The sequence below is a fragment of the Mirounga angustirostris genome, unplaced genomic scaffold, assembly GCF_029215605.1.
Source record: "Mirounga angustirostris isolate CCGP_5_RB_7025 unplaced genomic scaffold, mMirAng1.0.hap1 SCAF_4, whole genome shotgun sequence".
In the NCBI taxonomy this organism is placed as follows: Eukaryota; Metazoa; Chordata; class Mammalia; order Carnivora; family Phocidae; genus Mirounga; species Mirounga angustirostris.
Genome location: NW_026991712.1, coordinates 72,159,366 through 72,175,158, shown reverse-complemented (window position 1 = coordinate 72,175,158; position 15,793 = coordinate 72,159,366). Strand labels below are relative to the sequence as shown.

The following is a 15,793-nucleotide window of genomic DNA, read 5'->3' as shown; positions in this document are numbered from 1 at the left end:
TGAGTGCATGTTCAACTTTGTAAAGAAATGGCCAAACTATTTTTCCAAAGTAGCTATATTATTTTGTATTCCCAATGGATGTGTAGGAACGTTCTAGTTGCTCTGCACCATAGCCAGCATTTTGTGTTGTCACCATTGATTATTGTAGTCATTCTGAGAGGTGTGTAGAGCTACATCTTTGTGGTTTTAAGTTGCATGTTCCCGAGGACTAAATAACGTTGAGAATGCTTCTATGTGCTTATTTGCTTACTATATGTTTTCTTTAGTGAAACATCTGACCCAGCACAGACACCACACAGGGTTAGTCTGGCATTGGGGCAATGGAATTTAGTTCTCAAACACTTTGCTATGTTTATTTGGTCTATAACACATATATAGCTCACAGGGGACACCGAGATTTATGTCAGTTCATGCACAGAATTAGGGGGTGCTCTTCTCCAGCTCTCTGCAATCTGGGATTTGTCCTACAGTCTCTGGCCCCATGCTGTCTTTCCTAGTCCTCTATCCAGAAAGATGGACTTCTCGGAGTTTAGCCTTCTACACAGACACAGTTCCACACAGCGGAAGCTGTCCGTGTCTTGCATCATGAGTCAGGTTTTGACTTTTGTCCCCAGTCCACCATTGTTTATTTTTCAAGATCTTCAAGTAGCCGCATTTTATATTCTGTTCAGAGTTTCTAGATGTGATCAGTGGTAGAAATGGGCTGTTGTCAGTTTTGTCCAACGTGGCCAACACTACAAGTCACTTCGAGTCCCTAAATCCAGAAAGTTCTCCCTCTCTTTTTCACTGTGCTGTTGGCTTTTTGAAGAAGCTGGATCAGTATATCTGGATCATGTCCTCCAGTCTGGCTTTCTGTGCTTCTACATACTGTTATTAACATTCTTTCATCCATTTATTTTCAGTAAACTAGATACTGGCTCCAAAGATTGTTTAGCTGTGTGACTATGGACAGGTTCTTTTAGGTCTCTGAGCCTTGGTCTCTTCCCCTGAAGGTATAAGAATAGTAGTTATGCATAGATTTGTTATAAGGAGTAAACGGAATAGGACATGTAAAGAGCTTAATGAGATTTCTAAAATAGAATCATATACTGTACAGAACCCTGAATCTAGTGATTCAACCAAATGGGTTTTCTTTTACTCAAGTAACTAGAAGTGCAGAGGTACATAAACCAGGGCTGATGATGCTGCCTAAGAACACCACCCCGGACCCAGCCCCATCTAGCTCGTGCTTCATCACTGTTATGGAAATGAGCCTCTGTGTATCAGCCCCTGGTTGTTTATTCCTTCAGGGCAGGCTGAGGCCCATCAGCACAAAAACCTGCCAGTACCAAACTCAAAATTTTACACATGCAATTATTTTAAAGATAGTCCAAATGAGTAGCAACTTAGAGCCTGCCTGCTTTGCATATCTCACAAAACCTCACTCTACATCTGCTAGCAATAGATGGTATAGAGCCTTGTGGTTATAAGACCTCCAGCTGTTATGGCCCTTGAGGGCTCTCTGACCCACAGACTCCCCACCGAGCTGCTGAGGGACATCAGTTGGGCACATGAGACCCCTCTCCCATCCCCATCTCCTCTGGGAGTCTCCTTGCCCTCCCACCCCTTCTGGGTAGCAGCCCCTCCTCACCGTGAGCTTCTGGACAGCCCCATGTTGTGAATCCATCTTGTGCAACCCTTCCAAGCACAGCCCAGTCAAGCTTGTTGTGTGTCACTGTGCCTGGTGGCCATATCTTTTTTCTTGATCCGCGCCAAAATCCCTCAAACCACAGATACTCTTAGGGTATGGCTTTCATTTTCATACCCACAGGAGAGCTGCGCCTCTTTCTGAAGGCTAAACACAAAGGGCATGGGTTATCTGACTTGATCATCAGTTTATCAGGAAAGCGACAGTTCTACAAGTGCCACTGAAATGTAAGTAGGCTCAGTTATATCTCGTTATCCAAAATGGCAGAAGAATTTGAAGAGGTGAACATTTTTAAATTGCGAACTTCTATATCCCGAACAAAGTCAGTTTTCTGTAGGGAGCAAGAAGAGGAGAAGGGATATTACCTAGATAACTGGCAGGGCGGCTTTTTTTTTTTTTTTTTAAAGAGAGGTGCCAAGCTGATAGCAAGGACATGCTCCATGTACTAGAAAAGAATAATGTGCTGGTTTTCTTATCACACATGTAAAAACATTACCCCACTTCACATACAGCTGGTTCAACTCCTAGGTCTTTGCATGTGGCAAACAAGTATCATTTTGTACCTTAATTTTATTTCCCAAATTGTTTACAACAACAGTTATTTTCCTGTGAAAAAGAGTGGCTGGAGGGGGAGACATTTTTTTTCTACCAGAATCGTAGCTTCTCATAGCAGCATGATGGAATTCAATGGTACTTGTGGAAAAGGAGCAAAATCACAAATGTAAGTATATAGGCAAATATGAGCTTTTCTTCTTTCATCTTTTCCTTTTGCCTAGAGATAGCTATTAGTAAAAACTGCAGGAGGTGGAAAGAAGAGCTAGGGCTTGAACCTATCCTCTATCACTGGGATTCCAGTGAACAGAACATGCCCAAATCCAAGACTCTACAGTCAAATCATTTTCAATATGGAACTTTTTGTTGAAAATACAGTAAACAAAAGAAGTTTTTCTTGTGTTTTGTTTGTTTTTCCAAATGAGAGGTCTAAGTTTTCTTTTCTTTTCTTTTTTAAATTGAGGTATAGTTCACCACATTTAAATGTGTATTTTGATAAAATTTGGTAATTCTAAACAGTTGTGTAAACACCACCAAAATCACTTATACGACATTTCCCTCTACCTAAACCTTTTCCTCTTGTCCCTTGTAAGTTAACCTTCTCTTCTCCCCACCCAACCCCTTGCAATCACCATAGCCTTGCCTTTTTTGGAATTTAATATTTATGGAATCATCCATTACGTAGTGTCTTGTGTTTAACTTTTCTCACTTAGCAAAATGTTTTCAAGAGCCATTCATGTTTTGTGTATTAATTTTTTGTTGTGGATTAAGGATACACTATACTTTGCTTATCCATTCATTAGTTGAATATTTGGGTTGCTTCCAGTTTTTTGCTATTATGAATAACGCTATGAACTTATTTATTTATATACATGTCTTTGTGCGAACATATTTTTATTTCTCTTAGGCAATGCCTAGAAATAGAATTGCTGGGGTTGATAGCATATTTATGTTTGAATTCATAAGACGCTGCCACATTGTTTTCCAAAGCATGTAAACCAGTTTTGCATTCCCACCAGCAATGTGTGAAGGTCTACTTGCTCCACATCCTCACCAGTATTTGGTATTGTTAGGCTTCTTAACTTTTACTGCTTTAGTGGGTATGTGGTAGTATCTCATTATTGTTGTAAGTTACATTTCTCTAATGACTAATGATGTTGAGCCTATTTTCATGTGCTTACTAGCCATTGATATTATATTGTATCTATTCAAATCTTTGGTCTACTTTCTATTGGATTATTTACTCTTATTATTGAATTGTAAGAATTCTTGATGTATTCTGGATAAAACCTTGTCAAACTTATGTTTCACAATTATTTTTTCTGAATATGACTGTGATTTGCTTTTATTCCCTCAATTATATCTTTCAAAGAGAAAGTGATTTCATCTTAATGCAGTCTATTTTACAATTTTTTTGTATGTTAGAGTTTGGGTTTTTTATACTTGTTTAAGAAATCTTTGCCTAGCATAATACCACAAAGATTTCTTCCTATGTTTTGTTTTTGAAGTTTTATAATTTTAGCTCTTATATTTAGATGATGATACATTCTGAGTTAATTTGAGTGTGTGGCTTGATTCAGTGATCAAAGATTACTTTTTTTTTTCCAAACAGAGATCCAGGTGTTTCAGCAACACTTTTTGAAAAACAAAATTATCTTTTTCTCATCAAATCTGGCACTTTTGAAAAAAAAAATGACCATAAAAGTGTGAGTTTATTTTTGGATTTTCTGTTCTTTCCCATTTATTTATATGTCTAGCCTTACACTTGGACATACTGTCTTGATCACTGTACCTTTATAGTAAGACTAAAATTAGGCAGTGTTTAAGTTCAACCTTTTTCTTCTTTACTGAAATTATTTTGGCTATTCTGGGTCTCTTTCCTTTCCATATAAATTTAGAATTAGCTTATCAATCTCTTTCAAAAGCAGCCAGTTAAGGGGCACCTGGGTGGCTCAGTTGGTTAAGCATCTGCCTTCAGCTCAGGTCATGATCCTGGGGTCCTGGGATCAAGCCCCACATCTGGCTCCCTGCTCAGCAGAAAGCCTGCTTCTCCCTCTCCCTCTGCCTGCCACTCTGCCTACTTGTGTTCTCTCTCCATCTTTCTGTCAAATAAATAAATAAAATCTTAAAAAAAAAAAAAAAGCAGCCAGTTAAGACTTTGATTGGAATTACATCAAATCTACAGATCTACTTAGGGAAGATTACCATCTTAACAATGTCAAGTCTTCCAATCCAATCCATAAACATGGTACATCTCTCCATTAAGGTCTACTTTAGTTTCCCTATGTGAATTATTCTAGTTTTCGGTGTAAAGGCCTTATGTGCCTTTCATTAAATGTATTCCTAAATACCTTTGATGCTATTGCAAATGAGGTGGGTTTTTTAATTATTTCATTTTGTAATTGATGTTATATCTAGAATTTCAACTGCTTTTTATATATTGGCTTTGTATCCTGCAACCTTGCTAAATTCACTTATTAGTCCTAATAGCTTTTTTGTAGATTCCTGTCATCTGCAAATCAGAAAATTTTTATTGCTTCCTTTTTCATCTATATGCCTTTTATTACTTTTTCTTATTTTACTGCACTGGCCAGGATCTCCAGTGCAATGTTAAATAGTAGTGTTGAAAACCAAAATATTTGCTATGTTTTTAATATAGAAAACGTTAAGTCTTTTACCACTAAGTATATTAATTGTAAGTTTTTTTGTACATGCTCTTAGTCATGTTGAGGAAGTTCATATCTATTTCTAATTTGCTGCATGTTTTTACTGTTAAATTTTATCAGATGCTTTTTCTGTATCTATTGGGATAATTATATTTTTGACATTTATTCTATTAATATAGTAGATTTACATTGTTTAATGTTTAAATATTGAACAAGCCTTGCATTTCTAAGATAAATTCTGCTTGTTCATGATATATCATATATATATATATATATATATACATATATATATATATATACATATATATATATGAATTTCTGGATTTGATTTTCTAATCTCTTATCAAACATTTCTGCATTTATGTTCCTGAGGGATATTAGTCTGTAGTTCTCATCCTTTGTGAGACCTTTGGCTTTGGAATCAGATTAAAACTGGCTTTCATAAAATGAATTAGGAAGTGTTTCCTTTCCTTCTGTTTTTCTGAAAGAGTTTGTATAGGATTGGTATAATGTCTTCCTTAAATGTTTGATAGGATTCAACTATGAAATTAGCTGGATTTTATTTGTAAAATTGCTGGAGGTTTTTTTTTAACAGGAAGTAGGATTTATTGGTGGGCATGAATAAGGAGGGGGCAATGCTGAGGTTCTCATGAGTGCAGACCCCACCATTTGTCCAGGAGGCCACAATTAAGGATGCCATGTAGATGGCCCACAAGCCATCTGGGATGAGCTGCTTTTCAGCCACCATGTCTTCAAATTCCTCCACATTAAACTTAGTAAGGTTGGATCTTGGTAATATGGATCTTCAGGCAGCCAGGGAACTTGAACTTGGCCCTGTGTAGGCCCCCAGTCACATGCTCTTTGTTGTGCAGCTTGGTACAGATGGACATGATGACTTGGCCGGTGTGGAATCTGGCCACTGTGCCCTGGGGCTTTACAAAGTCACCCCACATAGCATACCTGTTGGGAGCAAGTCAGCCCCAGCACAGGACAGCATCTTGTTGATACGGATGACGTGGAAGGGGTGGAGCCACGCTTAGATGAGAAAACCATCTTTTCTACAGCTTTTCACCACGTACTTATTGGCACAAATACCAGCAGCCTTCAGGGTTTAGAGGAAAGCTGCTCATATTCATTTGATACCACGTGACCACATAGTGGGCATTCATCCACTTTTGTTGTCTTCCACCCCAGATCAAAGATGCGGATCTTGGCATCAGGACACCTCTGCAGAAGCAAGAGTTTGGATACGGCTTTTTCTTACAATACTGTTAACACCGGGTGGCGGGGGGAGGTGGCCCCTGGCGACACCAGGATCTTCAGTGGCGTGCCAAGGAGAAAAGCTATTTGTGAAATTGTTTTTTAATTATAAAGTCAATTTTTAAATTGAGATGGCAGGGTTCATGTTTGCTATTTCTTCTTGTGTCAGTTCTGGTCATTTGTGTCTTTCAAGGAATTTATCCATTTCATCTAGGTTGTCAAATTCACTGGCATGAAGTCCATAAAATTTCCTTCTTATCTTTTTAATGGCTGGAGGTTCTGCAGTGGTTCCCTTGCTTTTATTCCTAATATTGCTAATCTGTCTGCTTTCTTTTTCCCTAATGAGTCCAGCTGGAGATTTATCTGTTACATTAATCTTTCCAAACATTAGCTTTTAGATTGAAGAGTTTTAGCTATTGTTTTTCTGTTTTCTATTTTATTGATACCAGTGCTTACCTTTATTATTTCTTTCTTTTTAGCTCGTTCTGGGTTAAATTTATTCCCCTCATGGTAGAAGCTTACTTTGATCATTCATTTGAGACTTTTTTCCCTAATACAAGCATTTAATGCCATCAGTTTTTTCTCTATGTTCTGCGTTAGCTCTATAAGTTTCTTAATTTCTCTTGTGATATTTTTCTTTGATCCAGTTCCTTAGAAGTGAGTCATTTAATTTCCAGGATATTTTGGGTTTTCTTAGTTGTCTTATTTTAATATTTCTAATTTAATTCTACTGTGTTAAGAGAACCTAATTGGTATGATTTAAATCTATTTAAATTCACTAGGGCTTGTTTTATGGGTCAGAAAATAGTCTATCTTAGTGAATCTCTAGCTGCATTTTAAAAGAATGTGAAATATTTATTCTGCCAGTGGTAGTGGAGTATACCGTAAGTATTACTTAAATCAAAGTGATTGATAACGTTGTTCGGATATTCTACATCTTTGATGACTTCGTCTAATTTTATCAATTGCTAAGAGATAGCTGTTAAATTCTCCAACTGATATAGAATTGACTGCTTCTCTTGATTTTGTCATATTTCCTGCATGTATTGGGTGCACACACATTTATAATTATTATATATTTCTGATGAATTGACCCTTTTATCTTTATTAAGTGCCTTTATCTCTGGCAATACAATATTGTTAAAATCTATTTTATTTGATATTAATGGAGACCCTTGAGCATCCTTATGCTTTTTGTTTGCGTTGCATATCTTTTTTCCATCAGTTTACTATAACCTCTCTCATCTTTATATTTAAATGGAATCCTGGTAGAAAATGGTTGGTTTTTGCTTGTTTTGTAACCCATTCTGACAATCTTTTGGAGTGTTTAATCCATTAACACTTATTATAATTATTAATATAGTTTAGTTGGGTCTATTATTTAAGCAACCATTTGTTTCCCCTGTTTTTTTGTTCCCCTATTTCTCCTTTCCTGTTTTTTAGATTATGTGGATATTTTTTAAATTACAGTTTAATATTTCTGCTGACTCTTTTGCTATGCTTCTTTGCAGCTTTTTCAGTATTTTCCCTAAGAATTATAATATACATTCTTAAATTTTCATTGTCTACTTACTGGAAAAATATTACTACTACAATAATAGTTGTTATCTGTGTTACAGCTACATATGTTATAATATAAACCCTACAAGAAAGATTATATTTTTCTTTACACAGTTCAATTGTTTACAAAGAAACTGGAAGGAAAGGGGGCCCCAAACAGTCTTTTGTATCCTCCAGATATTCATCATTTCCAGTGCTCTTCTTTTTTTTCCTGAGGATTCAAGTTTCCATCTGCTGTCATTTTCCTTTAGCCTGAAGAACATCCTTTAGCATTTATTTTAATGCAGGTCTTCTGGTGACAAATTATCTTAATTTTCTTTTACCTGAAAATGCCTTTTTTTTGGTCTCATTTTTGAAAAATACTATGTGTGAAGAATACAGATTAAGTACATCTCTTAAGCCTTGCCTTTGAAGACTTTCTAAACTTCTTAATGAGGTGGAGTGCTTAATTGAAATGACATTGTGTTTTGCACATGTTTTATGCCTATATGATAAGTCATTTTCTCTTCTCCCCTCCCCTCCTCTGAATGAAGATTCTATCCTCATACTTTGACATACCATTCAAATATCTCTTCTTGTGTGCTATTCTGCCCACTGTGCTGGCCAGATAAGTGCTATTTTCTTAGACTTCATATTTATATATTATATATTACATCTCAAATAGAAAAAGAACAAATCATAAGACAGATGGTGAGGATGTCCTAAGTGAGAGCATTTCTTATCTGAACATTTCTTTTTACTTTCAATCCACTTACCCTGCACTGAGAATTTCAGCACGCAACTACGTTTTCCTTTTGTTTCTTGATCCGGTTATGTGTCCTCCTCCACTGATGAATTTTTCATGTGATTTCCCATTGCTGTCACTATGAGGTCTTTGACTGCAGATCTGTTGCATTTTTTATCTTTTCTATATCTATGTATATGGCCCTCTTTTAAAGATAGTGCTGGATAGTGCATTTGGTCTTTCACCCATGCCAATGCCAATAAGCAGAATGTCCAATGGAATTGAAAAGCATCAAGAATGTTCCAGAACACCTCACCATTACCCCTGAAAAGGCATCTGGCTCTGGCCCCAGGTGCAAGTTTTTGGAGAGAGATCTGAGAGAACATACCACTGCTCCGGGCAGTTGCCTTCATTCTTACATGATATTTTCAATAAATATAGAATTCTAGTTTGACGGTTGTTTTCTTTCAGCATTTTCAAAAGGTTATTCTATTCTTTTCTGTCTTTAAGGGTTTCTGATGAGAAGGTGCTTATTTAACCATCACTGTTCCTCTATATGCAATGTGTCAGTGTTCAAGATTTTTTCCTTATCTTCGGTTTTTAACAATGTGCCATGATGTGACTTAGCCTTGGATTTTCTGTGTTCACTGTGGTTGTTGTTTGTATAGCATGTTGTACCTAAACATTTCTGCCTTTCATCAAATTTAGGAAGTATTCAACCATTATGTCCTCAAATATTTTTTTCTGTCCCATTCTCTCTCTCTTCTCCTTCTGGCATTTCTGTATGTTTGATCATTCTATCCAATCTAACAAGACATTGTCTATTTTTCAAAATCTGGTTTTTCTTATTTTTCATTTTTGGTCATTTCTATTGCTCTATCTTTGAGTTCACTTACTTGTTCCTCTGCAATGTCTTTTTGCTTATTAAGTTTCTCAGTGAATTTTTTTTTTCATAATTCTAACTTTCAGTTCTGTAACTTCCATTTGCTTCTGACTTATTGTTTTTATTTCTCTGCTGAAACTTCCCATTTCTCTGCTGAGATGCCCAATTACTGAAAACACATTCTGTCTTACTTCATTGACTTTTGTTATAATAGCTGCTTTAATATCTTTATCTGTTTATTGCAGCAACTTGTTCATCGCCAGGTCAGACACAATTCATTGTCTTTTCTCTTGAGAATGTGTTTCATTTTGAGGGATCTTTGTACATTAGATAATTTTCAGTGTATCTTAGACCTCGTAAATGTTAACAGATCCTGGATACTGTTCCCCCCCCCCGCCCCGGTAGTGTTGTTTTCTTAGTTTTAGCAGGGAATTTTCTTGGCTGGTCTTGAAGTTCAGATGGTTGCTTAGACAGCAGTTCCATTTCAGTTCAGATCTTTTGTCTTTAGCTGAGCTGTTTTGAGGCTGTTCCATGCATGCGTGTTTCTGGGGTCCATCCGAGATACTGTCAGGCAGAGACTGGGGATCTCTCCTCTAAGCCCTTTCCCTTCCAGCATTACCCCTACTTGCATTCAGTTTCCTGGCTTCACTATGGTTTCTCAGGAAAAGTGCCCCTGCACACACACTGCACTTAGCCCCATAGCTACTAAAAGCCATGGAAATGGAAACTTGACCAGATAGATCCACCTTCCTGGAAGCGCATTTGCACTCCGCATCAGTCTGGGCTTCGGTTCACTGTCTGACACTATCAGGTAGTCTTTTCCTATGACCTGCTTCCACAGTGATTTTCTGCAAGGGAGGGAATCGTCCGGCAGGGTCTTAGTCTAGCAGACTCATAAGTGGAAGACTCTGCATAAGTTTGTGTGTTTGTTTGTTTGTTTTGAGAGAGAGAGAGAGCACATGGGGGCATATGCACAGGAGTTTAGGGGGAGGGACAGAAGGAGAGGGAGAGAGAGAATCCTAAGCAGGCTTGATCTCAGGACCCTGAGATCATGACCTGAGCCCAAATCAAGAGACAGGCGCTTAACCGACTAAGCTACCCAGGCGCCCCTGCATAAGTTTATTTTTTAAATAATATTGTACCCAGGTGAAAAGTCTCCATTTTAAGTACTAAAAAACCACTTTTTAATCTAAATGTAATGGAAGGAGTTAAAAAAGCTACCTTGTTCACTCACTGTAAGAAATCAGTAGAGATACCAAATCAATTGATAAACGCTTGGGAGGTGAGGTTCTGTAATTCTCAAGGCGGAAGCAGAGGAAAATAATTTTTAAAATAGCAAATATTTGGAGAGTCTGGGTGGCTCAGTCGTTAAGCGTCTGCCTTTGGCTCAGGTCATGATCCCAAGGTCCTGGGATCGAGCCCCGCATCAGGCTCCTTTCTCAGTGGGGAGCCTGCTTCTCCCTCTCCCACTCCCCCTGCTTGTGTTCCTTCTCCCTGTGTGTCTCTCTCTGTCAAATAAATAAATAAAATCTTTAAAAAAATAAAAATAAAAATAATAAATAAAATCGCAAATATTTATTGAGTGCTTATATTTGCTCTTCAGAATGACATGATGACTTAGGTACTAACTTCATCCCTGTTTTACAGCTGAGGAAATAGAATCATGGAAAGTTAAGTAACCTGACCAAGGTCACAGAGTGAAGGAGCCTGGATGTTTCAGGGGAAGCCAGAGACAGCCAGAGCTGGCCCTGGCATCCCCTGGGTGAAATTTTAAGAGACTGTCAATATCCTCAGCGGAGTGTTGTGGTCAAAAGGCAGAACAAAAGGGACAAATTAGCTTTGTAGAGATACTTGAAGGCAGGCTCAGAGACTGCCACTCACTTGCAGGGAGAACAGAATAAAAAAACCATCTTAGACAAGAGGTGCCGAAGTCACAGGAAAGGCGTCGGGTTGGGGTGGGAAGGCTGCAGAGTGTATAGGAACTCTCACAACCCGAGGCTCGGTGGAAACATGGCCAGCAGTGTGCACCAGCACAAAATTCAAAACTAGCAGAAGGCACCTGCCACACGTCAGGGGACACCAGTGCAGGAGGCCCAGAAGAGGCAGCATTCTGTGCAGAGACCTCTTCTGCGATCACCATAAACCCTTCCTCCACTCAGAAGCCCTCAGGGGAAAAGACCGTGAGGGAAGAACCTTGAGAGACAGCCCTGAAGGAAGTTTGAGCTTTGCACTGATTAAATACTCTCAAGATTTTCTAAAATTAAAAGTGGCATATTAGCTAGCAAGCTTAAAAGTGTTTTCCTCCCCATTCACAGCGGATATGGAAGTTTTAAAGTAAGATGAGGTCAGTTACAGAAAACAAATTTTATGATATTTTTCACGCCTGAGTCTTAGCATTTCGTACATTGGGACCCTCCTCTCTTACACCAGCAGACATTTGCGATACAATGTGTTAGTTGGTCCGTGGAGAACAGCAAAGTCTTCTGAGAAGATAGAAGATAACGGCGTCTAAGTTAAGACGCTCCAGGGCCGGCAAGTATCAAGCCTGGGAGGAAAAGGTGTTTCATGATCTTGCCTTCAATTCTTTCAACTAATTAAAAGATTTAGAGGTAAACATGATTGGTCTGTGGTACTTCAAGTCTACTATTAGAGCTGGAATTTTCAGAATAAGGGAGAAAACAGAAATGAGGGTAGAAGTTAAGAAGATGTAGATCATTAGTGCCCTGTTCCCCCAAAATTAAATGAGTTACACAAAATGTTTTGTAAAAATACGGTAAGATTATTATGGAACTAGAAAAGCTGGCTCTGAAGTTAATAACGAAAAATACTAAGCAAGAAAACCAGAACATTTTTGAAGAGTAAGAGTAATAAGGCATCATTTATTGTAACATATTACAAATCTATACTAAAACATAGGATGGTTCTAGCACATGGGTAGATTGATCAAAACAATGGAATAGAAAGTCCAGAATTAGACTCAGATACATAAGGTAATTTAGTGAATGATAAAAATGATAATTAGGGTCAATGGCGGGGGAGGAAATGGATTATTCCATCTATGGTATCTGAACTTCTAGAAAAAATAATAACAAAGCTGGAGGTACAGGTCTGTAATTCATCTGTCTTACACAATTCACAGCGCAAACTGAGGGTTCCAGAAGGGAGGGTGGTGGGGGGATGGGTTAACCTGGTGATGGGTATTAAAGAGGGCACGTATTCAATGGAGCACTGGGTGTTATACACAAACAATGAATCATGGAACACTACATCAAAAACTAGTGGTGTAATGTATGGGGATTAACGTAACATAATAAAATAAAATTAAAAAAAATAAAGCTGGAGCCATACCACACAGTTTTACCAAACCAAATGCAGAATTCTGATGAATAAAAGTTTTAAGTGTCAAAAATAAAGCCATTAACATTCTGGAGGAAGCCATAAAATATTCTTTTTGAAAACATAATCTCAGAATGAAGAGGATCTTTCTCAGTGTGATGCAAAACTCAGAAGCCAACACTTTCTGATAAATTTGGTGACATAAAAATGTTCCTCACAGAGAAAAATGCCAAAAGCAAAGTCAAGATAACGACAAGCTAGAAAACACATATTTTTTCAAAAAGTTATTCTGCAAAGAACTAATTTCTTTAATATGTAAGGAGAATGACCAACAGTATGATAGGTAGTGGACAAAATATGTTTTCAGACAGTTCACCAAAGAAGCTAATATGAACATGGAATGTGCTCAACTGCTCTTTTTTTTTTTTAAGATTGATTGATTGATTGATTGATTGATTGATTTATCAGAGAGAGAGAGCATGAGCAGGGGAAAGGGCAGAGGGAGAGGCAGACTCCCCACTGAGCAGGGAGCCCGATGTGGGGCTCCATCCCAGGACCCTGGGATCATGACCTGAGCCGAAGGCAGACGCCTAACCAACTGAGCCACCCAGGCATCCCTGTTCAACTGCTCTTGTAAAATTTTTTTTAAAACGCAATTAGAACTACCATGGCATGCAGATTTTTACTGCTCAGGTGGACGAAAGGCACACATGGGAGCTCTGTAGGCTCTCTCTGGCAGGGAAGCGCTTGTCCTTTCGGGGGATGCGTGCCCTGAGTTGGTCTGGAAGGCAGTGATTCTCAACATGGATTGCACTTTAGCATCACCTTAGCCCTTAAAAAATTCCTGATGGCCAAGGAATAACCTGAATCTTTGTGGAGAGACCCAGGCATCTGCAGTTTTAAGCTCTCTGGGGGATTCCTATGTATAGGCGGGTTGAGAATCACTGCTGGAAGGAATTTAAGAATTCAGGTTGCAGATATACTCGCACACATAACATTATATGCAAAAGAGATGAGTCCTTGAAGCATGGTTTGCAGTTGCAAGGACAGGCAACACGCCTGTCACCTGTCAGCGAGGCACTGGTTAGATGATCCGATGCCTCCGGATGAGGGAAAACTATGCAGAAGGCAATTCTGTGTAAGTTGGCTTGGAGCAATTGCGATAATGTACAGTATGGTTAGTGAGAAAAACAAAGTGTAAGGGTGTGGATACCGTATCCCCATTGGTGTGCACTGGAAAGACTGTGTGTGCATCAGCTTGTAAATGTATGGAGACAGAAGAGAGCTGGTAGGTCTGGGGGACACTGCCTCCGGGAGGGCAGTAAGACAGGGAAGGGGTTGGGAGGGAGACTCCTTTTCACTATATAACTCTTTGTTCCTCTTGGATTTTGAGCTGTGTGCATGTATTAACTATTTTTTAAAGTTAAATAATTTTTTTAAAGCAGATGTGGGCCCAATCTTTCAGGCAGATATGGATTGTTGTCCTGCAGAGGGTTTTAAACTATTTAAGTTCATTGTCAGTATTGGAAAATCAATAGATATACTTTAAAACCACATTTTTGATGTTTCTTAAAAAAAAAATCATCTGGCAACACTGGGCCTAAAGGCCGGGACAGTGTCCATGAGCTGAAGACGGTGGGCACCACTGTCCTCTTCAGGCAGGGCAGGAGGCTCCCACTGGTCACAGGAACCTTCCACAGGCTCTTGAGGCAGGAATTTTACTGTGTTTATTTCTTACTCGCCGAGGATAGTGTCTGGCACATAGGAAGTGCTCGATGATTTTTATTTTAAAATGGAATAAAATTTCCATATTAATTATAAATTCCAGTTTACTGGAATGAACAAAGGGGGAGTGGTGTAGGAGGGGGTTGCTGCAATGAAATAATTCTTATTTTACCCTGAAATGACAGCAGTGCGTGTGTATGGTATTCAGAGGAGGTCTGGTTATTCCTCTCTAGCGGCATTGCAAGGCCTAACACATACCAGGAAACAAAGGTGCGAGAACTGTGGAAAGTAATGTTTCCAAATCAATGTTTCTAGGAAGATGGAGCTCCTCTTTCAGAAAGACTGTGTTATTTACTGATGTATTCCAGAGAAACTAATTTGTAATCTGGTCAGGATATGCTTATGAGTTTAATACATTCATTTTTCTCTCACCAAAAAAAAAAAAAAAAAAAAAAAAAAAAAATTAAAATGCCTATCAACTAGTATACAATTCAGAGAATGGAAATTGGCACAGGAACTAATTACAGCTCACAAAGAAAAAAATCTGCTATTTTGATGAATGTGTGTTTTCCTAGCATTTCTGTTATTTCCGTTGGTAACTGCAGAAAATAGTTTTAGTGTGAACAATTGTTATAGCTCCCTATGTATTTCTATTCTAAGTTGTGAATAAGGCAGTGTTCCTGGCAAATACTTAGGGATCCATCTGGAAAGAGGGAATGACAAAAATTTCAGAAGATAAGCTTTCCTGGTTTCAATGTCTCGCCTGCTTTAAACTGCTTGTTACATAAAAAATATACATGATGTGCATTATGAGACTCAGAAACTTAAAAACGTGTGCTTTCAGCTTCGAGTGAACAAAAACCCATAGAATACTTAAATATCTATCTGAACACAAAAAAAGCTAAACAACTGTGTACTCTCGGTTTATCAGATACAGGTTAGGATCAATTCAGAAAGGCTAGCCCACAGGCAGCTGTTTTGTTTGGAGGGTGTTAGGGACATTCTTTGGCAGACTGCATTCTGAGATTTTGTTTTTTTAAGTTCTATTGCAGGGTCTTCTGCAGGCCCAGAGTCTACTGTTGCCCCAGCTGTTAGGATGATGGGGCCCAAAGAATGTGAAAATGGAAGAATTAATATATAAAAGAGAGATCTGCTTTAAACCAGCATGGAAGTACCCGTATTTTATAGATTTATAACCGTACATTTTCAAATCAATTTCACAGTTTATTCTCTAATGAGGTAAAACTCCTGCTTGCTCCTGGCATGCATTTCAAATTGAAACACATTTTCCTATTCAATGAAAGTAGTAAATGATGCTGCTTGGAGCCTCAGAGGAACCCCTAAAACTCTTGAGCAGTCCCTAGAGTTGCCAAAGTACCACATATTTTAAATGAAACAAA

General features: G+C 38.2%; 1 pseudogene; it reads right to left on the bottom strand.

Moving 5' to 3' along the window:
• Positions 1-1,928: 1,928 nt before the first annotated feature.
• The window catches only part of LOC123860223 (large ribosomal subunit protein uL16-like), a 59,940-nt pseudogene continuing 46,075 nt past the window's right edge, over positions 1,929-15,793 (bottom strand).